Below are 23,445 nucleotides of genomic sequence, written 5' to 3' on the forward strand. Positions count from 1 at the left end.
TTTTTTTTCAGACACAGTCTTGCTCTGTCACCCAGGCTGCAGTGCAGTGGTGTGATCTCAGCTCACTGCAACCTCCACCTCCTAGGTTCAAGCGATCCTCTGGCCTCAGCCTCCCAAGTAACTGGGATTATAGGCATGAGCCACCATGCCTAGCTAATTTTTGAATTTTGAGTAGAGACAGCATTTCACCATGTTGTCTAGGCTGGTCTCAAACTGCTGACCTCAACTGATCTAGGCACCTCAGACTCCCAAAGTGCTGGGCATGAGCCACTGTGCCCAGCCACCAATGCCATTCATTCATTCATTCCAACAAATAGGTTATGCCAGTCATTGCATCAAGTACAAGGGACACAGGAAATGAAGGGGTCATGAACATCAGCTGACACTTATTGGATGCAACCAAGAACGTATTTTAGAGCCCTACTTCTTAGGGAGAATAACAAGGGAGATTAAAGAAGATTTTGTGGATGTTTATGATGGATACGCACAGGTTTTTCTGGCTGGATTCAATGGCTTTGTTCCTTTAAAGAGAACAAAAGACAAAGCTCAGAGCCCATGTTTGAATTAAACCCTAAGAAGGCTGATGGCCTACCTTGTTCTCCATTCAGTGGACCTTGCCTTATTCTAAAAGGGCAGAGGGGATTGCCTGCGATTTTGAACCTGGCCTTCGTCCAGTTGTCCAGACCACCCTATTACAGTTTAACTGCAGTCCATTATGTTACCTCCAATTCCTTTGATTCCTTTCCAATCCAAATTCCCCCTTCCTGGGGTAACTGTTGACGGTCTAGCCAGTATATTATCTAACAGCATATGGAATGTGGAATGGTATATCCTTACGAGGGCTGCACACATTCCTTTTCCAGGTTCCATTCTGAAACACATGTGCTATCAGTTAGCACAGGAGGCTGAAAAGGGACAAAGCTAAGCAAACGATGGGAAAGAGGAGCTGAGAGAATTCCAAAGCAAGGCTCCTTCCATGGCTTAGCAATCGAGTGGGTACCATGGTACCTACTCAGCAATTTTTACATGTAAGAACAAATAAGATACATTGGTTTATTGCACTCAATTATCTTAGGCTATATTTTTCTTTTATAATTTTAAACATAATCAGTCCATTCAGTGTGGCTCCAGAAATCAAAAGCTTTCTATGGCTCCGGCAGAGACCCCATGACTCGGGCAGTGACCCAACATTCCTTTGTTTCTCTCCATTGCAAAGCACTCAGGAGTTATTTTGGCAGCTATGCAGGAGTTTTGCCTCCACAATGAATGGTATGCCTGCTCTAGCATGCTGGGTGGAGATGAACTCCATTCTTTTTTCTTTTCTTTTCTTTTTTTTTTTTTTGAGACAAGGTCTCACTCTGTCACCAAGGCTAAGTGCAGTAGCATGATTATGGCTCAATGCAGCCCCGACCTCTTATGCTCAAGCAATCCTCTAGCCTCAACCTCCCATGTAACTCAGACTACAGGCATGTGCCACTATGCCTAATTTTTTTTTTTTTTTTAAGAGATGAGGTCTCATTATGTTGTCCAGGCTGGTCTCAAACTCCTGGATTCAAGTGATCCTCCCACTTTGGCCTCCCAAAGAGCTAGGATTACAAGCATGAGCCACCACGCCCAGCCAATCATTACGTCTTGATGGGAAGAAGGGCGTGAAGGGAGTGAAGGGCCAAGCAGTGTGTACACGAAAGCTGTTTCCACAGCGCCAGCCAAAGCACTTGGCCAGGTTTGCTGGTGGGAAGCTTAACACAGGAAATAAGAGCAGGGACAGCCACATCTCTAAATGATTAATAACACCCACTATCAGTCCATCTCTGCTCACGAACACAAGCTTTATAACATAAGAGCTCTTGAGAAGGAGCTCAGTCCGGAGCTAAGAGAAAAGGAGAATCAAGGCGAGTCAGTCAAGGTTCCCAAAAGGAGACTTGCCAAGGACTCTGAAAAACCTAAAAGCTGATCCAGTATTTTGGAAGAAATGCATCTATTTTCAGAATAGAGGACTGCAAGGAACCTTGCATGATGGCAGAATAAAATAAACTAAGACCTTTAGGAGAAATACTGACATGAAAGTTGCTGCATTGTAATTAAACAGCTACAGTCTAAAAAACTGAGAGAACAATAGAAATCAGAGTAGAAGCAACTTTGCTAACTAGTGCCTGGCAGGTGGCCGTCAATTTCTCGCCGTATGAATGAACAGTAGACAAGAAGAATGTAAAATGCAAGTGAGCAAGAGGTGAGGACCTTCCAAATACATGACACGAGGAGGAGCAGACAGATACTAAGACAGTTACATCAGCGAGAAGAGAAACATTACATTCCAAACTGTGAAAGACACGATGTCCCTTTGAAGAATACCAACAGAGGACAGGCAGCGAAAGGAGACACTTGGCTTCAGGGCTACTGACTAAAGCTGAGTTATTTTTGTCATTTGGAAGATGCTGCTGCCGTTGAAAGTATTACTTCTCATGCACTTACGTGATGTGTATCCGGCCTTCCCTGACACTTTCCACGGCTTCAGAGAATAACTCCTGCTCCAGACAGATAGCTGCCTGCAAGTCACTCAGACTTACCAGGCAACCAGGCAGTCACCTTAGAAACCACGCTTAAGCACCTGGGGTTGTAAAGAGATTCACAAGTACAGGGTTTCTCATTGTTCTGTGATATTGTTCAGGAACCCCTATTGCTGGTAAGAGTAGCCTGTTGGGTTTCTTATAGTAGTGTCTAGGTTTGGGGCAAAACGATGAACTACTTAAAGTCCTAAAGATTCCCCAAGTGTCCAGTGCCACTGAGTGTTGCATAATAGTAGGAACAGAACATGTACACAACCATGTACAAAGGTGTGAATTATTGGTGATTTGGGAAAGCCAGAACCTGCAGTCATCTTCTATGATGACTGATTTCCAAGTTGGTTGCTGTGGGTATTAATAGTAGAAAGGACATTTTGTTAAAATGTTCTCATTGACACCATTTGTTAATGCCTGAAGAGTGATCAAATAGCATGGATATTTTTTGATAAAACAAAAAAATGTATTTTTCTTGGACATTTACCAGTTGTTGAGTCAGGAAATGTTAATAAAAGACTAAATCAACCAGAATTTGAATACAACTCTCTCTTTTCTTTTTCAACTCTGTCATCAATAGTAAGATCATTGGTACCACAGACACTCAATCCCAGCATGCTTTCCCTTGTTGACCATTTTCTCTCATTGCTCTATTTCCTCTCCTAGGCGGTCTCTTTCTCTTTCCTAATGAGATGTTGATGACTTCTAAACATGTTATTCCAGGATGAGGTCTCTGCTGAGCCCCAGAACTGTATTCCCAGCTGCTTAATGGATGATCCCTGGGCTCCACAAAGATGTCATGTCCTGACACAAGTATCGTCCCATTCAACCTCCACCTAACCCCATCTGCTTCTCATGCTAGAGTGACATCGCCATTCATCCAAGTAGATGCTGTAATCCTACATGTAAGATGTAGCAGTTACAGAAACCTAACATAGCTAACTAACTCCATCTTGCTTCTAACCTCTCAAGCTGACTGCCTTTGCTCATTCCCACACATAAGCCAAGAAAACCATGGGGGGAATTTAGTTTACAGTTTAAAGCAAGGATGATAATAGTCCCTTCCCAAAACTCACCACTGAGGAAGTAAAAAGGGCACAGACACAAGTAACAATGCAATATTCAATGTAACACCCTCAGACTCCTGCTACTGCTCAGATGTCTGTGGTCACCTGTCACCTCAACCCTCTCCTTGTTCCGCTTTCCCAAATGTAAAAAGAAGCTTGAGATTCATGTCTTTTAAGATGGTTCTTTAGGAGACCAGTCCACCATCTTCTTGGTTTGCTGGCTCTCCAAATAGTCATTTTCCTTACCCCAACTCCTTGTCTCTTGACTTACTGGCTGTTGTGCAGTGAGCGGTACAGGCTTTCAACCTGGCTACAGTATCTCCCCAATTTTGTGCTCTCCTCTCCATCACCAATGTTTCTGCTTTCATATTTAACTTTATGTTATAAACACATGTCCCACTAAATGTGTTCCAGTCGAGGCTGAAAGAACGTTGAGACCTTCATCATCTTTTGCCTGCATCATCAAAGACCTTCTAATCAGGCTCCCTCACCTCCCATCTGTTCTTTACATAGCAGTCAAAGTAGCTTTGTCAAAAAACGCAATCCCATCACAGTACCCTGGGCTCTAAATTTTGAATACTCCTCATTTTCCATACTACTTAGTAGAGCCCGTAAGGACCTTCATTACCTGCCAGTCATCTGCCCTTTGTGACTCAGCTCTCTTCCCAGGTCCTATGCAGTCACCCTAAACTACGCATCTGCTCTTGTAGAGGCGACATAGCTTTGCACTTGCTTTTCCTTCTGCCTAGGAAGTCTTTCTCCACCTGGAACTTTTACCATCATCAGCCAGGTATAAGGAAGTTTTCTTTACGGAAGACTTCCCCAAACCTCCAAGAAGAACTGTCTGGACGGCCTCGAAGGCAAAAATAAAACCCCAAGGTCAGGTGTGGTGACTCATGCCTGTAATCTCGGCACTTAAAGGTGGGAGGACCACTTGAGGCCAGGAGTTCAAGACCAGCCTGGGCAACATAACGAGACCCCATCTCTACAAAAAAATTTAAAAAACTAGTTGGATGTGGTGGTACAGTGCTGTTAGCCCCAGTTACTTGGGAGGCTGAGACAGGAAGATTGCTTGAGCCCAGGAGGTCCGAATGCTCCATGCATTCATAATAATGAGACACCATCTCTAGCTAAAAAAATGTTTAAGTAAAAAATGTAAAAAAAATTTAAATAAAGTCCCAAGTAGATCTAACACAAAATGTCAAGTGAAAATATATGATACAGTTGGTTCAGCAGAATGAAGGACAGTTGCAAGACTTTGCTTAACTACTATGGTCAGGCAAAAAAAAAAAAAAATATATAACCTAATATGGAATTGGAAATGATGAAGCAATGACAATCTGAAACACTTTTCCATGCAAAAAAAAAAAAAAAATGTGGAGGAATCACACAGCTGTAGTCTTAGCAGCTGTTGAGTCAACCAACTTGGGTAAGTAGGCGTGGAAATCAGAGAATGCTGATTTATGCGAATTTACTTATATTTGGTCTGAATACTCTCTATTTTTCATTTCTAAAACTCCTGTCAGCATCATTTCTGGTTCCATCCATTTTCAGAAAGTTTCATACAGCATTTCTTTCCAATGGTCTTTTTTTTGCTTTTTCAGATTATGATGAAAAAGAATATGAAGATCCAAGTGAAACTGTAGGCCACATTCAGAAAACCACACACGTGCAAATTTGAATCCCATTAAGTCAAACACAAGTGTTAGATGTCCTAATACAAAGACGGCCAACACATGACCTTGAATTCAAGGACTCAGGGATTTGGAAGGCAGACTCACAGCCAACAGCCTTCAACGTCCAACAGGAACTTCGAATGTAGTCTGTCCAAAACCCAACTTGAGTTTGTTCTTCAAGCTTAAGCCCACCTCAGACCCCCTCCCCATTCTCTGTAAATGACATCAGGAATCCTCCAACTGCCAAGGACACAAACCTTGTTTCTAATCATTCTTGACTCCCTGCTTTTCTTTACAGTCCTTCCCAGTTAGACCATTAGCAAATCCCATCAACTCTGTGAACTGGGATCTGATTCTCACCTCTCATGGCCTCCACCCTAACCCTGGCCTGTCGTCACTAAGTTGCCCAGGAGCCTCCTCACGGGTCTCTCCACTTCCAGGCTTGCCCCATCCCCCTACAGACTGCTTTAACTAAGCATACAAGTCTTTAAAATCCTCCAGTGGAGGCCAGGTGTGGTGGCTCATGCCTGGAATCCCAGCACTTAGGGAGGTCGAGGTAGGAGGATCGCTTGAGGCCAGGAGTTTGAGACCAGCCTGGGCATCACAGCAAGATCTTGTCTCTAAAAAGATATTTAAACATTAACTGGGCTTAGTGGTGTGCACCTGTAGTCCCAGCTACTAGGAAGGCTGAGATGGGAGGATCGCTGGAGCCCAGGAGTTTGAGGCTGCAGCAAGCTATGATTGAGCCACTGCGCTCCAGCCTGGGTGACAGAGCAACACCCCATTTCTAGAAAAATAAAAAGCCAACGATTTCCCCTCTTACTTGGAGTAAAAATTCAAGTCTTTACCACAGCCTATAAGACCCTACATGACCTTGATCTTGACTAGGTCCCACCCCCAGCCCACCCCCATATGGTCCCTCAGTCCCATGTACCCATCCTGCCACCCCACCTAAGGCCTTGGTCTTAACTGTCTAACTTGTCTTATTTCCTCTGCCTTCTGGGCTCTTCCACTAGACAGATATCCACATGGCCACCTCCTCCCTCACTGCTCCCTGGTGACTGCTCAAATTGTCCTTTTATCCAGAAGGCCTTCTCTTTAAAGTATCCTGTGTCGATTTCCGTTACACTGACTTATTTTTTTTCAGAGCACTTATACCCCATGCCATCTATTTGTCTGTCACCTGCCTCTTTTCTCTGAAATGCTGGCACTAAGAAGGCAGGTACTTTGTGTGTTCCCTGTTTTTCCAGACCTACACAGCAGTGCCTAATAGGCCCTTAAGAAATATACACTGAATAAATAAGAGTAAAAGAGAAGCACAGCATGGACATAGAAAACATTATGCCAAATTAAAGGTAATTCACTCATAAAAGAGCAACACATTAGGGAGTGTATACAGATGCACCTGACAGCAGTAACTTAACCTAGGCATGCCCTGAGAATGATTCCATGATCAAGAAGAATGTACATTCAGAGTTCTGAGCTAAGGAATCCAGGAGTGGCCAACCCAGTGATTCACTCCTTATCTATGATGGATATCCGAACCCCTGGCCTGTCTCTTGAAACGCAGGTCATACAGGGGATCAAGGACCTTTGTTTTGGGTTAAATGGAGGTTGCTAGGTGGAGGGTGCTAAGTGAAAATGCTATATAAACTGTAAGCTTTTTACAAATGGTAGTGGTTCTCCTGTCCAACCTGCCACCACTGGACCGTCCCTGTACGTAAGTTCTCCCGATAAACCCTATATCTCGTTTGCTGTCTCTCGGTCTTTTCTTTTCTTTTCTTTCTTTGAGATGGAGTCTTAATCTGTTTCAGTCCCCTCCCCTCCCCTCTCCTCTTTTTTCAAGATGGAGTCTTGATCTGTTACCTAGGCTGGACTACAGTGGTGTGATCTTGGCTCACTGCAGCCTCCACCTCCCCAGTTCAAGCGATTCTCCTGCCTCAGCCTCCCAAGTAACTGGGATTACAGGCGAGAGCCACCACGTTCAGCTAATTTTTGTATTTTTAGCAGAGACGGGGTTTCACCATGTTGGCCAGGCTGGTTTCAAACTCCTGACCTCAGGTGATCTGCCTGCCTTGGCCTCCCAAAGTGCTGGGATTATAGGCGTGAGGTACTGTGCCTGGCCAACCTGTTCTAAAAAATAAAGTCTACTTATAAGAAAAGATTAATTGTAGAACTTCTGTTGCCTTTTTTTTTTTTTTTAAATAAACATTTTTGCAAGCAAAGTCCTTCTTGGAATCCAGAAAAGGGAAAATCACTTTAAGCTGAAGTGATCTGGGGATGAAGCTACAGTGTCAGCAGGTGGAGATGGCTGGGGTTTTAGGAATGGTGAGGAAGGAAGATCTGTTTGGAAATGGAAGTTGGAAGGTGCCTGGGGCACTGAGCCCTATGCTGTGCGTGGCACTATGGTGACATGGAGAAGGCTGCAATTAAATTTCAGTTTTCCAGATACAGAAAACCTTAGGCTTGAAGTCACTCAATATGCTTTATAATCAATTTATATTTGAAAAGAGATGTGAAAATTTATTTTCCTTAATATTAAATGCTTTGGATAATTTTCCAGGCATTTTAAGGGCTTTTTTGGTGTTTTTAACACCTCAGTATTTATTGCATGATGAAATGTCATTGATACAAAAATAATGACCTGGGTCTAACTTGAAGATGCCGAGACTAAAGAGAAATGTGAGAGCAGGGGGCACTTATCTGCCCCAGCTGCACCGAATTTTATTGTTTGAGATTGCCAGGTTCAAAAGTAGCATTAGGAATGCAGACCTGGCTAGGCGCGGGGGCTCACGCCTATAATCCCAGCACTTTGGGAGGCTGAGGCGAGCAGATCACTTGAGGTCAAGAGTTCAAGACAGGCTTGCCCAACATGGTGAAACCTCGTCTCTACTAAAAATACAAAATTAGCCAGGTGTGGTGGTGCCTGCCTCTAGTCCCAGCTACTTGGGAGGCTGAGGCAGGAGAATTGCTTGAACTTGGGAGGTGGAGGCTGTAGTGAGTCAAGATCGTGCCACTGCACTCCAGCCTGGGTGACAGAGTGAGACTCCATCTCAAAAAAATAAAAGAAGGCAGACGCCACCCAAAATGCACAGAACAGCCTAAGGAAACTATGCAGGAAACGCAGAGAGAGGGACCTTCACAGTAGAAACAGAAGCAGGATATATTTACACTACTCTTAATTCAAGATGATCCTGCCAAAGACAAGAACAGAAGGAATCTCTGGAACACATGTGACAAGCAAATCGAGGGGTGTGGGTGAGGAGAAGGAAAACGGACCAAAAGATCTGAACAGACTCAGGGGGCCATGTGGCTACTTTTCTAATAACTAGCATTTAACTTAAAAAAAAAATCAGAAATAATTCTCCCAAAAAGAAACTGACCAAGCAGTGATCTCTTTGCACTGTGGGACAGATTCATTTTGTTATCAATTTAAAAGATTTTGAATGCAAAATTCATAACTCACGTTGTCTCACAAAGATTTCTCTAGGAGTCTCTGCAGATGCCCAACGAGGAAGGTGAGTAACTGGTAAAGCATCTCTCTGTACGTAGTTTGAGTGTTTCAGTGTTTGAGCAAAAGCTTGGTGACTACCCCCTGCGGCAACGAGAAACCATAAGAAGACCGGAAGCACCAGTGGAGCTATATCTCTTGCATCTGGAATCAAACAAGCAGTAAAGAATCTAGGAGAAAAGTTGTTGCTGGACTTGGAGCTTGCACAGGTTCTGGGGGACCAAAGGGAAGGAAAACAGAGGCAGTTTGGTCAGAGAGAGAAGTCTAAGTGGGAGGGAGCACACCACACTGGTTAAATTTCATTAGTTCACAGGGCAGGCTGAACCCACAGAGGAACCACCAGGGCTGGAAGTATCACTCCAGTACCCACCGCCTTCATAAAATTGTAGTTTATTCATAAGCGTAAAAGTGACTATTGAAAAGGAAAAATCTAGACTGAGTGCAGTGACTCACGCCTGTAATCCCAGTACTTTGGGAGGCCAAGGTGAGAAGATCGCATTAACTCAGGAGTTTGAAACCAGCCTGAGCAACATAGGGAGATTCTGTCTCTACAAAAAAATTTAAAAATTAGCCAGGTGTGGTGGTGCATGCCCTATGGTCTCAGCTACTTGGGAGGCTGAGGTGGGAGGATTGTTTGAGCCAGGGAGGTCAAGGCTGCAGGGAGCTGCGATCACAGCCTGGGCAACGGAGCAAGACCCTGTTCCCAGAAAAAAAGGAAAGAGCTCACATGTCAAAGGCACTTATGTTGCCATGAGAAAGCCACAGGATTCTGTGATATTTGGTGTAATTTGATGGATGGGTTCTGTATGGACAAAGCAAGAGTCCAGGGAATTTTAGAGGGAGAGAGTGATTCAAGTCAGGTCAAACCTACAGTTGGTTATTAGGCTCAAAATAATCTAAAGAACCTGGATTTTAGAGCCTGGCTCCGAAATCCAGCCATGAGCAATTGTAGAAAACTCGGTCAACCTCTCTAAAAGCCAGTAAGATAGCTTCATCATTTTCCATTTTTAAGAGTCAGATGGCATTAGTGTTATTATGTATACTATTTATAATTTGTAACATTTTTGCAACTCTGTGCTAGGTGTTTTAAGGTCATTATCTCTAATATTCATTCTGAGCCTGCGGGGACCCCTAGAAGCCAGAATTCAGGACAGTTGAATTCTGAAAGTTGAGAGAAGAGTGCCAAACTCATGCATTAATTCCTGAGCCCAAGCTCTGTCCATTCTGACAAGTTGCCCAATACATGAATTCCTTTCATGATTTTCTCCCAGCTTCTTTTCCTGTGGGACATGTTCTTGCTATTTCTTTTCTTTTCTTTTTTTTGAGATGGAGTCTTCCTCTGTCGCCCAGGCTGGAGTGCAGTGGTGCGATCTCGGCTCACCGCGGCTTCTGCCTTCCGGGTTCAAGCTATTCTCCTGTCCCAGCCTCCTGAGTAGCTGAGACTAGAGACAGGCACCACCATGCCAAGCTAATTTTTGTATATTTAATAGAGACAGGGTTTCGCCATGTTGACCAGGCTGGTCTCAAACTCCTGACCTCAGGTGATCTGCCCACCTCGGCCTCCCAAAGTGCTGGGATGACAGATGTGAGCCACTGCATCCAGCTCGCTGTTCTTTTTTCTAACACTCTGATTAAGTCTGAACCTTTAACTTTTATTATCCTCTGTCTTAAGACAAGAACTAATGAGGCTGTCCATGCCAGCAATTCTCAAACCCATCAGACCCAAGGCCTCTTTTTATATCCTGAGATATAATTATTTAAAAACTTGCTTAGTCACATACATTTTTAAAAAATCAATACAATATCCTATTATATAAAGGAGAAAAAAAAAGAAAGAAAAATTTATGAACAAATAAGGAACATTTCAATATACAAATGCTCAGGTACAGTGACATCAGGAGCTACCTCTAAGTAGTATCAGTGTGAATTCAGTAGTTATACATGCACACTGATATGAGCAGAGACATTACTGTATAGTAAAGTTCTAAATAAAACAAAGAACAATATCCTCTCAATTGAAAAGGTAACTGCATTCCTGAAAAATTTAGCATATATTTAATTTCTGTTTAGATAAAAAATATTTTTAGCCCTTTTCCCCCAGCTAGCGCCGCGGGGCCTGCAGGTCTCTGTCGAGCCACGGACGCCGGTCTCTGTTCCGCAGGATAGGGTTTGTTAAAGTTGTTAAGAATAAGGCCTACTTTAAGAGATACCAAGTGAAATTTAGAAGACGACGAGAGGGTAAAACTGATTACTATGCTCGGAAACGCTTGGTGATATAGGATAAAAATAAATACAACACACCCAAATACAGGATGACAGTTCGTGTAACAAACAGAGATATCGTTTGTCAGATTGCTTATGCCCGTATAGAGGGGGATATGATAGTCTGCGCAGCATATGCACACGAACTGCCAAAATATGGTGTGAAGGTTGGCCTGACAAATGATGCTGCAGCGTATTGTCCTGGCCTGCTGCTGGCCCGCAGCCTTCTCAATAGGTTTGGCATGGCCAAGATCTATGAAGGCCAAGTGGAGGTGACTGGCGATGAATACAAGGTGGAAAGCATTGATGGTCAGCCAGGTGCCTTTACCTGCTATTTGGATGCAGGCCTTGCCAGAACTACCACTGACAATAAAGTTTTTGGCACCCTGAAGGGAGCTGTGGATGGAGGCTTGTCTATCCCTCACAGTACCAAACGATTCCCTGGTTATGATTCTGAAAGCAAGGAATATAATGCAGAAGTACACCGGAAGCGCATCATGGGCCCGAATGTTGCAGATTACATGCGCTACTTAATGGAAGAAGATGAAGATGCTTACAAGAAACAGTTCTCTCAATACATAAAGAACAGCGTAACTCCAGACATGATGGAGATGTATAAGAAAGCTCATGCTGCTATACGAGAGAATCCAGTCTATGAAAAGAAGCCCAAGAAAGAAGTTAAAAAGAAGAGGTGGAACCGTCCCAAAATGTCCCTTGCTCAGAAGAAGGAGCGGGTAGCTCAAAAGAAGCCAAGCTTCCTCAGAGCTCAGGAGCGGGGTGCTGAGAGCTAAACCAAACAATTTTCTATCATGATTTTTCAGATATAGGCAATAAACTTACAGACAGAAAAAATATATATATATTTTTAGAGTCCAGTAATATAAACACTTTTTCACCCCCAAAATGTCAGGCCAGATGTTCTAAAGTCACAGCCACAAGTGACAATTCTTCACAGTATGAGACTATCCTACGCCTTGCAAGGTATCTAGTATCCCTGGCCTTTGTCCTATTTCATGTACATTTCACTTTTTTCCCATACTAGCTTCTTTCAGTTAAAGTTCTTGATGTGATTGTCCACTCAGATATCTGCCTCTTTTAAACGGGAGTCATTTAAAGACTCCAGTTTCTCTCTTTTTTTAAATTTCTAAATTTTTCATTTTTTGAGACAGTCCTGTTCTGTTGACCAGGCTGGAATGCAGTGGCAAGATCTCAGCTCACTGCAACCTCCACTTCCCAGCTTCAAGCGATTCTCCTGCCTCAGCCTCCTGAGTAGCTGGGATTACAGGCATGCGCCACTACGCCCAGGTAATTTTTGTATTTTTAGTAGAGACAGGGTTTTACCATCTAGGCCAGTATGATCTCGAACTCCTGACCTGACCTTAGGTGATCCACCTGCCTTGGCCTCCCAAAGTGCTGGGATTACAGGCATGAGACACTGCCCCCAGCCTAAAGACTCCAGTTTCTTTATGATCACTGGGATGGGGACTGAGCAACTGGCACCTTCCCTGTCTGTCCATCAAGGGGCATGTGTTGGATGTGTGTGGATGCTACTTCCATTAGGTAAATTCATGGTAGTTACTTACGTCACACTGAGGAGGAAACAGACCACTGAGTATGCATTTAGTAAACATAAATTTAGTCAGCGGATCTGTTTCCTTAACAGAATATGGCTCTGCTGCACTGTATCCTTCAACCAACTGCTCCAATTATTGTGACAAACAAAAGTAGCCCCATAAATTTTCACAATACACCATAGTGGGTGGTCCTGTTGCCTGGTTTTAGCTGTAGACATGTATTCCTCCTTACTTTATATGTTTCTCCCCACTCTTGTTTTATTCCTAGACAGCTAATAAGACTTGAATATCAAATTCTTTCGCATTTTGAAAATCCCAGTGTATTACAGTCTCATGTCCTTCTGTGGTTGGTATCAAGTAAGTGAGAGTTGGAATACTCAGGTGTTGACAGCGACAGAGACCATCCTCCTGTAGCTGCCACTTACTTGGTCCTGAAGATCACAGCTGATAAGATTATAAAACTATACACGTGTAGAGTGCTTATTTTTAGATGCTAGCAATTTCTTCTTTTGCACATAATCTGTGTTTAGACCCAATTAGCAAGCTTTCTCTCTATCCTTCTTTGCGAAGACCAAACACTACCCAGTGAGGGTATACAAAAAATGAAAGAAAGAAAAACTACCAAAGGTGGCCCAAAGTAATCAATCCAAGATTTTAAAAGAAGAAAAGAGCCTCCATGTTTTTAAGACTCAAAATGGTCAGAGGAAAATGATACACGTTGGGTTACGTTTTCTACGTTTGAGTAATTATGAGGTAACCTACCTCAAAGTCAATGAGAAGAGACTCAATTTTTAATGTGATGTATCCATTAGTTGTTCAATAGCTATCCAGGGAGTCTCTGCTTTATACAAGGTTCTGTGCAATGTACAAAGCCAGAACTCTCAACTCAGGTGCATTGGAATCACCTGGAGGCCCCCTTGTTAAAATGTGGAACCTGGCCGGGCCTAGTGATTCACTCCTGTAATTCCAGCACTTTGGGAGGCCTAGGCAGGAGGATGGCTTGAGAGGCCAGGAGTTTGAGACCAACCAACCTGGGGAACATAGAGAGACCTCTCTACAAAAAAACTTAAAAATTAACTAGGTTTGATGATGTGCACCTGTAAAATCAACTACTCAGGAGGCTGAGGAGAGAGGATCGCTTGAGCCCAGGAGGTCAAGGCTGCAGTGAGCAATGACTGTGCCGCTGCACTCCAGCCTGGGCAGCAGAGCAAGACCCTGTCTCCAAAAAGAAAAAAGAAAAAAAAAGTGAATTCTGATCGCACATATCAGTTGGGGGCTGACAGCCTGTTTCTGAGCAAGCTCCCAGGTGACGCCATTACTGCTGGCCAGCAGAGGACATTTTGAGTACTAAGGCACATTAGGGAATAAAATAATTAAACATGGAACCTGCCTTCAAAGAACTTACAATTTGCATAAGGAGATACATTTTTTTCCAAACCAAACCGAAGAGCCATGTGCCATAAGAGTGATACAACAGGTCAAAGAATTAATTACTCCTGGATCAGGAGTGGTAGCATGTCTGGGATGAAGAAGGTGGCATTTAGGTTGAGTTCCTAGTGAAGGAAGGATTGGTAGCAATAGGGAGATATAGAAAGGACAGGATGCCTGGTAGAGGGACCAGTGTCAACAAAAAGACCCTTAACCCTCAGGTGAAGAGGGAGAAGTTCCTCCGGGAGGGAATGCCTGTTGGAGGTGTGGATAAAATTGTGAAACAGGGGCCTGAGAAATTGGCCTGAGAACAGCTGGGGAAGCACCCAGGACACGAGTCAAGGAGTCTGGAACTGAGCTTTATTACAACTGTCCTCAGAGCAGTGGGAGAAACAAAGGGGCGGAGGAAAGGAAATAGAGGCTGAAAGACCAGTGAAGACGCTCCTGAAATAGTCCAGAAGAAATAAATCCTCAAATAGACACAGTCATAAATCTTTGATAAGAAACGAAAATGCTGAACTATTTATATCTGAGTTTCCCATATTGGATCTTACTTGAATAATGACCCATCTTTTCCTCATCTGACAAGCAGTTACCAGTATTTCTTTAAGGGTTAGAGCAAGACAGATCTATTAATTAAAAGTTGTAAGATGATGTTCTTAGAATGCTCAGTCCTGGATTATGCTGGAAATAACTAAGAGATGCTATAATTAGTTTAAGAGACTTAAGATATAAGTTCTCTGTTAACAAATAGTGTCCCACCTAACACAAAGTACTCAGTCATCTTTTATTCTCAGAAGAGGAGGTCTTAGTTTCACTGACCATATCTCCCCTTACTTCAATGCCCAATACTATGTCGGTTTTAGGTCAGCCCAGAAGAGATATATTTCTAGTATTTCCAGAGAAAAGCATCTGGTTTTGAAAATGCAGTGAGAGGGGCTGCCTCCAAAATAGTAGTTTACAGAGTGGGAGAATGCAATGTGTTCCACAGTAGAAAATATTGTCATTTTAAATTCTCCAATTTCCAGATTTTCAGGCAGGGTATGTGTGATTTGACACCCTGGCAATGTGGACAGTGTTCAAATTGCACTTGCCTTTCAGATCTTAAGAGTTTCAGACCCCTGACTCCCTTCCTGTCCCTGTAGGAGACATCAGAAGTCTCTGAAGTATGCGGAAAACTAAAAGGAGATCTTAAAGTTTCCATGTTCCTTTCTAAATCCTAATCAAATGAAAACTCTTCTAAGGAAAAAGCTTGCTCTGAAGCAGTTGGTTGAAGTGTACAGTGCAGCAGAACCATGTTCTGTTAAGGAAACAGATCCATTGACTACATTTGTGTTTACTAAATGCATACACAGTGGTCTATTTCCAACTCCGTGTGAACTTAGGTAACTGCCATTAACTTGCCTAATGAAAGTAGCATTCACACACATCAAACACATGCCCCTCGATGGACAGACAGGGAAGGTGCCAGTTGTTCAATCCCTGTCTTGATGATCATAAAGAAACTGGAGACTGTAAACCACTGCCTGTTAAAAGAATTAGATGTCTGGGCAGGCAATCACATCAATAATTTAAACTGTGAGAAGCTAGTAGGGGAAAAGAGTGAAATGTACATGAAATGGTACCGAACTGCCTGAACCAAGCAGGCAAAGGTGGAGCCCCAAGGTGGTCAGTCCACCCCATGTGGAAAGGAACTATTTCAAAGACATCGGTCGGAGACCTTCATGCCAGGACACCAGCAAGCTGGCAAAACATCTTGAAAAGGGTTTCTGCACTCCATCTGTGAGCTTCATTAACAGGCACTCAGGACTGAGAACCTTCCTGTCAGCTGTGGCAGGTGAACAGCCAATAGAGAGAAGCTATTAATTTAAGACACCATTGATAATGAAATCTACCTTAAGAACAGACAAGGGGCTTCAGATGCTGAAGCACAGATACAAGACATCCTGGAACTCCAAGTCCAAAGGGGAATGCTCAGGGCAGAGATCAACAATGAAAGCTTTTAAGCTGAGCCACTCTCAGCCTGATGGCTGCCAAGCCCAACAGCCATCGCTGGTTACAAGCTAGAGGAAAAGTCCCTGAGCATATCTGTTGTTTCCTGGGTGTAAAGATGCTAAACGCCAGGTGCTTTCCTCTAGAGTGGAAGGGACAGGGGTGGGGCAGTGCCTGCAGAGGCAGCAAGGTCAAGAGAGTTCATTTGGTTATTGCCATTAAAAAAGACTTCCCAGCCAGGCATGGTGGCTCATGCCTGTAATCCCAGCACTTTGGGAGGCCGACGATGGCGGATCACTTGAGGTCAGGAGTTCAAGACCAGGTTGGCCAATGTGGTGAAATCCTGTCTCTACTAAAAACAAAACCAAACAACAACAACAAAAAATTAGCCAGGCGTGTTGGTGCATGCCTATAATCCCAGCTACTCGGGAGGCTGAGGCAAGAGACCTGCTTAAACCCGGGAGGCAGAGGTTGCAGCGAGCCAAGATCATGTCACCGCGCTCCAGCCTGGGTGACAGAGGGAGACTCTGTCTCAGAAACAAAACAAAAACAAAAAACAACTTTCTGAGCATGCATTTTGGGTTCATTTTGAAGTGCAGCTTGCAGCATGTAGAAGTTGGGCTTCTGGTTCACAGAGTGCTACAACTAAAGTATTAGATGTCTGCATATTTCCAGATATACTTAGATCATTTTTCAGGCCACCTTTCTTCTTTTTTTTCCTAATCCAGGACACGCTCAGTATTCCCTCTCCACTCACACTGAAGAACTTCAAGTAGCGGTTACACTTCGCAATGCCTCCCACTCAGGCTGCAGTATCCTAAGCATTTATCTTCACTGGCTGGGAACTCTTGAAACAGCCCACGTCAGTCATGACTCAGCAGTTTTTCCTTACCATGAAAACAGCAGAGCAATGGGTTTCTCCATTTTTGGAGTTAATACATTAGCTACAAATGTAATTCCATAGTAGATATGCAACAAAAAAAAGTCTGGGGCAAATTGTGCCACTTTTCAGAGGGTAACAGGAGATGTTTGACTCAAGATGGAATGTAAGAACCCTCATGACCTCCCCATCCTTCTCTTTAACCTGTTCATGGTTATGCAGAATAAACCCCTAATACTTTTGACGAGTGAGGCAAATGGCTTTCCTGTAGAGACAGAGTCATAAGAATGTTCAACAAAGTTTGTGTGGCCAGCCTGAGGTTCCAGGGAAGAGGAATCGGTGTTTGGACTAGAGAAATACAGTGGTTAATTCTGAGCTCTAAGTGATTGGTCCACATTGGTCTACTTCAGTTCCTGGGTCGATGTTTTGGAGTTTTCCATCAGTTAAACAATGTCCACAGTAAACTGCCATGACCACTTAACCTTAACTGCAAACTACATCCACTTAATCCTTGGGGGTCCCTTTCTATTCATTATAATCCAGAAAAAGTTTGTATTGTGTCTTATTTCCTCAATTATATCTCCTTTAATTCTTCAACAAGCCTTTCCTGATTAGAAAAGCTCATCCAAGTATCTCTGTTGAAGATCTGGACAAAGTTTTCAAGTATTATTGAATTTTTAATCCACTAAACAAAAATCCTCCAATGTTGTTTCATTTTATTTCAGGGTCTAGTTTCTGCATGCAACTGCAAGGGTAGGGGCCACCTATTTATTATGCTTTATTTATAGACCCATGTGTATATGGGAGAATTTAACACATATAAAAGGAACCCGAATTTTTTAGTCTTAGACTTTCAGGATTCCCTGTATTTAAATAATAGCTGTTGATCTAAAAAATCTGCAAGAGAAATGTAATCCTTAGATTTTTTTTTTTCTCCAAATCGGAGTAGTAAAGCAAAATGAAACGGGTGAATGCTGTTTGTCAATTCTATGGTGGTATAAAAAAATGGTGTAGTGTGACCAAAAGCATACTTCTGATGAAAGCCCACTACTGGACAGGACACAACCTAAAAGTTACTGTCCCCACAGGCTGCCTTACAAGTGTCCTCACACTCCAAAGAGGAGTGGGAGGTAGAAGTGAAATGATTGAGTGAAGTTTTCTTTTTCTGAGATGGAGTGTGACTCTTGTTGCCCAGGCTTCAGTGCAATGGTGCGATCTTGACTCACTACAACCTCTACCTCCTGGGTTTAAGCGATTCTCCTGCTTCAGCCTCCCAAGTAGCTGGGATTACAGGCACCCACCACTACTCCTGGCTACTTTTTTGTATTTTTAGTGGAGACAGGGTTTCACCACATTGGCCAGGCTGGTCTCGAATTCCTGACCTCAGGTGATCCGCCCACCTCAGCCTCTCAAAGTGCTGGGATTACAGGCATGAGCCACCATGCCCAGCCAATTGAGTGAAATTTTCTAAGACAACTGTCGGTCATATCCCACAGGGGACTGGGCTCTAGGATAGCCCATGCGTACATGGGAAGAAAAGTTTCCTTGGGTCTTCTTGTCCACAAGACAACCTCAGGGATCTCTTCCTATCCCAACAACCTTTGTCTATCTCAACAACCATTGTGGTCAACAAGGAGGAAGCATTCCAAAACTTGTTCACACAGAACAATTCAAATATAGATGATGGAGGAAAAACAAACTTTGAAAAGAGGGCAAAATTTGCTATTCCCACTGGATTTATTTTAAACAACTCCCCGCCACACACAGTAAAAGGTCTTAAGAGAGCCATCATGGCTGGGCACGGTGGCTCACACCTGTAATCCCAGCACTTTGGGAGGCCAAGGCAGGTGGAACACCTGTCAGGAGCTCGAGACCAGCCTAGCCAACATGGTGAAATCCTGCCTCTACTAAAAATACAAAAATCAGCCAGGCTTGGTGGTGGGTGCCTGTAACCCCAGCTACTTGGGAGGCTGAGGCAGGAGAATCATTGAATCTGGGGGTGGAGGTTGCAGTGAGCTGAGATCACGTCACTGCACTCCAGCCTGGGTGACAGAGCAAGACTCCGTCTGAAAAAAAAAAAAAAAAAAAAAGAGACACCTGTTTATATTATGCTTTGTTGGAACTCTCTTCCTGTTGCATTATTGTGATAAGGTGCAAGTTAGCAAAAAAGAACTTTTTTTTTTTTTAAACTCATACAACCTCACCTGAGAGATGAATGACAAGTAATATTTGCAGGTACAATTTTCAGTATACTTTCACAATTCCAATCAATTTCTACTTTGCGGCACTTGTGATTTTCCAAAACTCTAAAATCCATTGAGAGAAACTGTGATTAAAATCATGGTTTAAGAGTTACTCTTAATATTTTTAATGCAAGTAAGAAGCTTTCTTCTGGGGAGCACATTTCCCATTAATCCTCGCTCTTATGCAGATAATGAGCTCACTGTTCATTGATGATTTGGGAGTTCTACTCCCACTCTCTCTTCCCTCCAATTTCTGCCACCACCCTGAGGGTTTCAGGGCCCTTAGGACAGGCTTGTCACCTCCAGGTTCTTTGGCCTCCAGGTTTTTTGGCCTCCTTATCTCCTAGGACTCTTGCCTGGCATCTGCACATGAACCGCCATCCCTTGGAGCTTAGTATTGCTCAGAACTGTTACTCTACGTCTGAAATCTTCAATTCTATTCTCTTCGCTTTTGATCACAACCTGTTGGTTCCCACAATCCCCGAATCTTTGACCATCTGTATCTTCTTTCAGCCTACTCCCAAAGAGGCTAGGTGCCATGATCTAGCACTTGCCCATACTTTTCTCAAAGCCTTCACCTCCTCTGACCACTTACCTTCCCTCCTACCACCCCCACACAGCCCAATCTCAATCCCAGGGGGTCCCAGCATCCTTTCCTGTTCCCACACTGGGTCGCTGGTCATTACTGAGACTACCTACCAGTGGTCCCTACCCTTGCCAGGGCCCTAGTGACAATCCTCCTCAACATTCTCCTCTCCTTCCCGCATGGAAACTCCCTCAAGCCTGTTCCTTCTCTTCCAGTCTCCTTCCTCATCAACCTCTTCTCCCATTATCAGTGGAAGATCTTTTTTGGAAAATTTGAAGGCAAGCAGTAAACCTTCTCCAACTTCCTCCTCCTCCTCCTTCTCCTCCTCCTCCATGAAGACAATTCAGCCCCAACTGCAATCTTCCATCATTTGCAGTGGAAAAAATATTTTCAACCCTCCTCCTCCACCTTTTCCTCCTCTTTCCCCTCTTAAAAGCAAATCTACCCACCAACTGTTTTCATGCCTTCAGAGTCTCTCCTCTCAGGCCACTGTAGGGCCCACACATCTCACAACCTTCACTAGTTAACTCCTTCCTTTCACTGTCCAGCTTCCAGGAGCATCTATATTCCCATGTCCCCTTTCTGACCTCTCAATCAGTCACCACCCCAGTGCCTGTGCCCTCCACTGAACCAGCTCTTCCCAAATTTGCAGGGTCTCCTAGTTGCTGAATGCAACAGCAATGGCAATATATTCATCTTAATGGTTTTGTATTATTATTTTATTTATAATACTAAACTGAAACATGTTTATAAACTTGGCATAGTATGAGGCAGGTAAGAGCCAGTAGAGAAAAAAAGGGTAAAAAGTATAGGAAAACATGTATGGGCATGCCCAGGTACACAGTAGGGGATTAATATATGGCAGCTGTGTAAATTGCAGGGTATCTAGAAGCAGCTTTGCATAAGATGAAACTCAAACTCTTCTCATTGGACTTGTCGAAAGTGCAAATTGGATATGTCACTTTCCTAATTACCTTTTAGTTGCTTCCCAGTATCTACAGGATTAAGTCCAAACTTCTTAACCAGGTACTTCATTGATTCAGCCCCAGCTATCTCATGTTCAAGCAGGTCCCCTACACACACTGTGCTCATTAAACTCTGCACAGGACATACCATGATCTCTTTGCTTCCAAGGGACTCTTCTGTGTCTGGCAAACTAAGCCTCAGCCTTCCCTGATCCCAATTGCCTCTTATCCTTTTGTTCCCTCCAGTGTTCCCATACTCTGTTTCTCTGGTCTCCCTGCATGCTTTGTCCCTTGAGCGGGCATTCACATCCTATACAGCAATTCTGTGCCATCTCTCCCACTAAGGCTTGAGAGCAAGTTAATGGAACTGCCCACACTTGCAATTCTATTGCCTGGCATGTGGGTGCTCTCTAATATGTATTTGCTGAAAGCACAGTGAACAAGAATAGGATTCAGATAAAATGTTCTATGGTGCAACTAACTTTGTATAGACTACACTAAACAGTAGAAGAGAAAGCTAAATGGAGAGCTAGCCCTGGAAGCTTAAACTCACCAAAACCATATAACTCAGTTTACTCGTCTATAAAATAGGAAAATACTTGGTGAGATACTTTGACATTTTCAAATGAAAATAACACACAGGAAGAAAAGCAATCATAATACATATAATCCAACTTCCATCATGATAACTTTCAAATAAACAAGTCATCTTGGCAAATGAGTAACTAGAAAAAAAAATTAGGGAGTAGGCTTCTAAGTAGAGCGCCTACTATGTCATTAAAAAAAAATCCTGTAGTACTTTCCTGATGAAAATAATTTCAAAGGCTGGCTAAGTTTCAACTGGCAGGATTATATTCTGCCAGCTCAGTTCTTCTGCAGGCTTTTAGGATTGACCTGAGATGCCCTTCCAAACTCATGTGTCTCCCTGGTGGCTACTAAAGGCCAGAGTGAACATTTTAAAAAGAAAAACAAAATACTCTCATGTTATTAAGTGAGATATGTCTCATACATTTGAATTCTAAACAGTATGATAAATTGAATTATGGTTTTATTTCATCAGTTCTCAACTAGTACAATTTAAGACAGTTCATGGGTGCCAAAAAGAGGTAATGAATGTGATAGATAGCAGAGGTCAGATGTCTCGTTCAGTTAAATTATAAGCAAAGCAAATATTCCTTACAAACGTTAAGCGACTTCTACTAACAGGCTAAAAAAAATCTTATTAACTAATTTCTTTGATTTCAACAAAATTCATTTCCATACTCACAGCAGGAAGTGACAGAGTTGAGACTATAACTATGAAAGAACACAGTATTTTTTTATAATGAGCTTTGGGGAAAAATATAAAAGACAAACAAGCTACTCTCAGAGAAAAATGCCTTTAATTGCATCTCCAGTAGTTTGTGATTATTTCCTGTAATTAAAAACTTGATTTGTCGGCCTAAGTTTTTTCAAAGATGAACGTGGCTGTTTTTGACTCACACAGGCTCTCACTGACCTAGGCATCCTGATTCAAAACAAGTGAGATGGCCAAGCACAGTGGCTCACGCCTGTAAACCCAGCACTTTGGGAGGTCGAGGCAGGTGGATCACTTGAGGTCAGGAGTTCAAGACCAGCCTGACCAACATGGTGAAACCCTGCCTCTACTAGAAATACAAAAAATTAGCTGGACGTGTGGCACACACCTGTAATCCCAGTTACTTGGGAGGCTGAGGCAGGAGAATTGCTTCAACCCAGGAGGTGGAGGTTGCAGTGAGCCGAGATCACACCAACTGCACTCCATCCTGGGCAACAGAGTGAGACTCCATCTCAAAACAAAACAAAAAACAAGTGAGAACAGCTCCCGAGAGGTAAAGACAAGATGCTTTGAAGTCCAAATCCATAAGCAAGAACTGAGGGATTTTGTATTATTTGGTTAAATCAAACATAATTAGAATCCCCCATGACTGAAAGTGAAATAAATGGGCTGATCAGGTAGCCTTTACAATTAGCACCAGGTAGGAAAGGTGAGAGGGTGTGGGTATCTTTCTTTGTCAAACATTTGACTACCTGAAGGGGACAGAATGCTATGGTGAGAAACTACAGACAGAATCTTAGCACCAAGATTTTGGAGTAAAACAAAGTTATCCAGAATTAGGATTTTTACCATTCCTTCAGAAAACACATAAATGTCTTTGGAAGACTTCTGAAGTCTTTTAAAGCCAGAATCAGCAAAGGATGAAGAGAATATTAAGGGCATAATGTCCTTGAAACTTTCTGCCTCATTTCCCCTCAAATTAAATCTATAATAGTACCTCCCACTGAATTTTCCTTCCTGCATTGAAATTTCTCAAAATGAAGTCCTGCTCTTGCACATTTAAGGAGTGATTGTGTGTATGTATGTGTGCGTGTGTGTGTGTGTATATATATATATATATATGGGTGTATGTGTATGTATATATATAATTCGTTGAAACTAAGCATTATTAAGTGTGTTAATGAGGAAGGGTAAATTTTATTCTGAATTAACTTTTAAAATCTATGAAGTTAAGAAGTTGATGATCACATTTAAGGTCTCTCACAATACTTAGAATATTTTGGTTGTGAAAAACAAGTAAAGTTATACAAAGAACTCTTAAAATTCAATTTGAAAAAAAAAACAATTAAAAAAATGGGCAAAAGATCTGAACAACCATCTCACCAAAGAACACAAACAGATGCATA

General features: G+C 42.8%; 1 protein-coding gene and 1 pseudogene across 6 annotated transcripts in view; one reads left to right on the plus strand and one right to left on the minus strand.

Moving 5' to 3' along the window:
- Nucleotides 1–23,445, minus strand: part of KIAA1217 (KIAA1217 ortholog) — a 914,794-nt gene that overhangs the window by 278,761 nt on the left and 612,588 nt on the right. The window lies entirely within an intron of this gene.
- Nucleotides 2,069–11,926, plus strand: LOC105547660 (annotated as a pseudogene). The gene is made up of 3 exons (XR_001007251.1): nucleotides 2,069–2,077; nucleotides 4,234–4,236; nucleotides 10,914–11,926. The product of XR_001007251.1 is annotated as a 60S ribosomal protein L5 pseudogene (transcript).

The sequence above is a fragment of the Mandrillus leucophaeus genome, unplaced genomic scaffold (genome assembly GCF_000951045.1).
Source record: "Mandrillus leucophaeus isolate KB7577 unplaced genomic scaffold, Mleu.le_1.0 Scaffold394, whole genome shotgun sequence".
NCBI classification, from domain to species: domain Eukaryota; kingdom Metazoa; phylum Chordata; class Mammalia; order Primates; family Cercopithecidae; genus Mandrillus; species Mandrillus leucophaeus.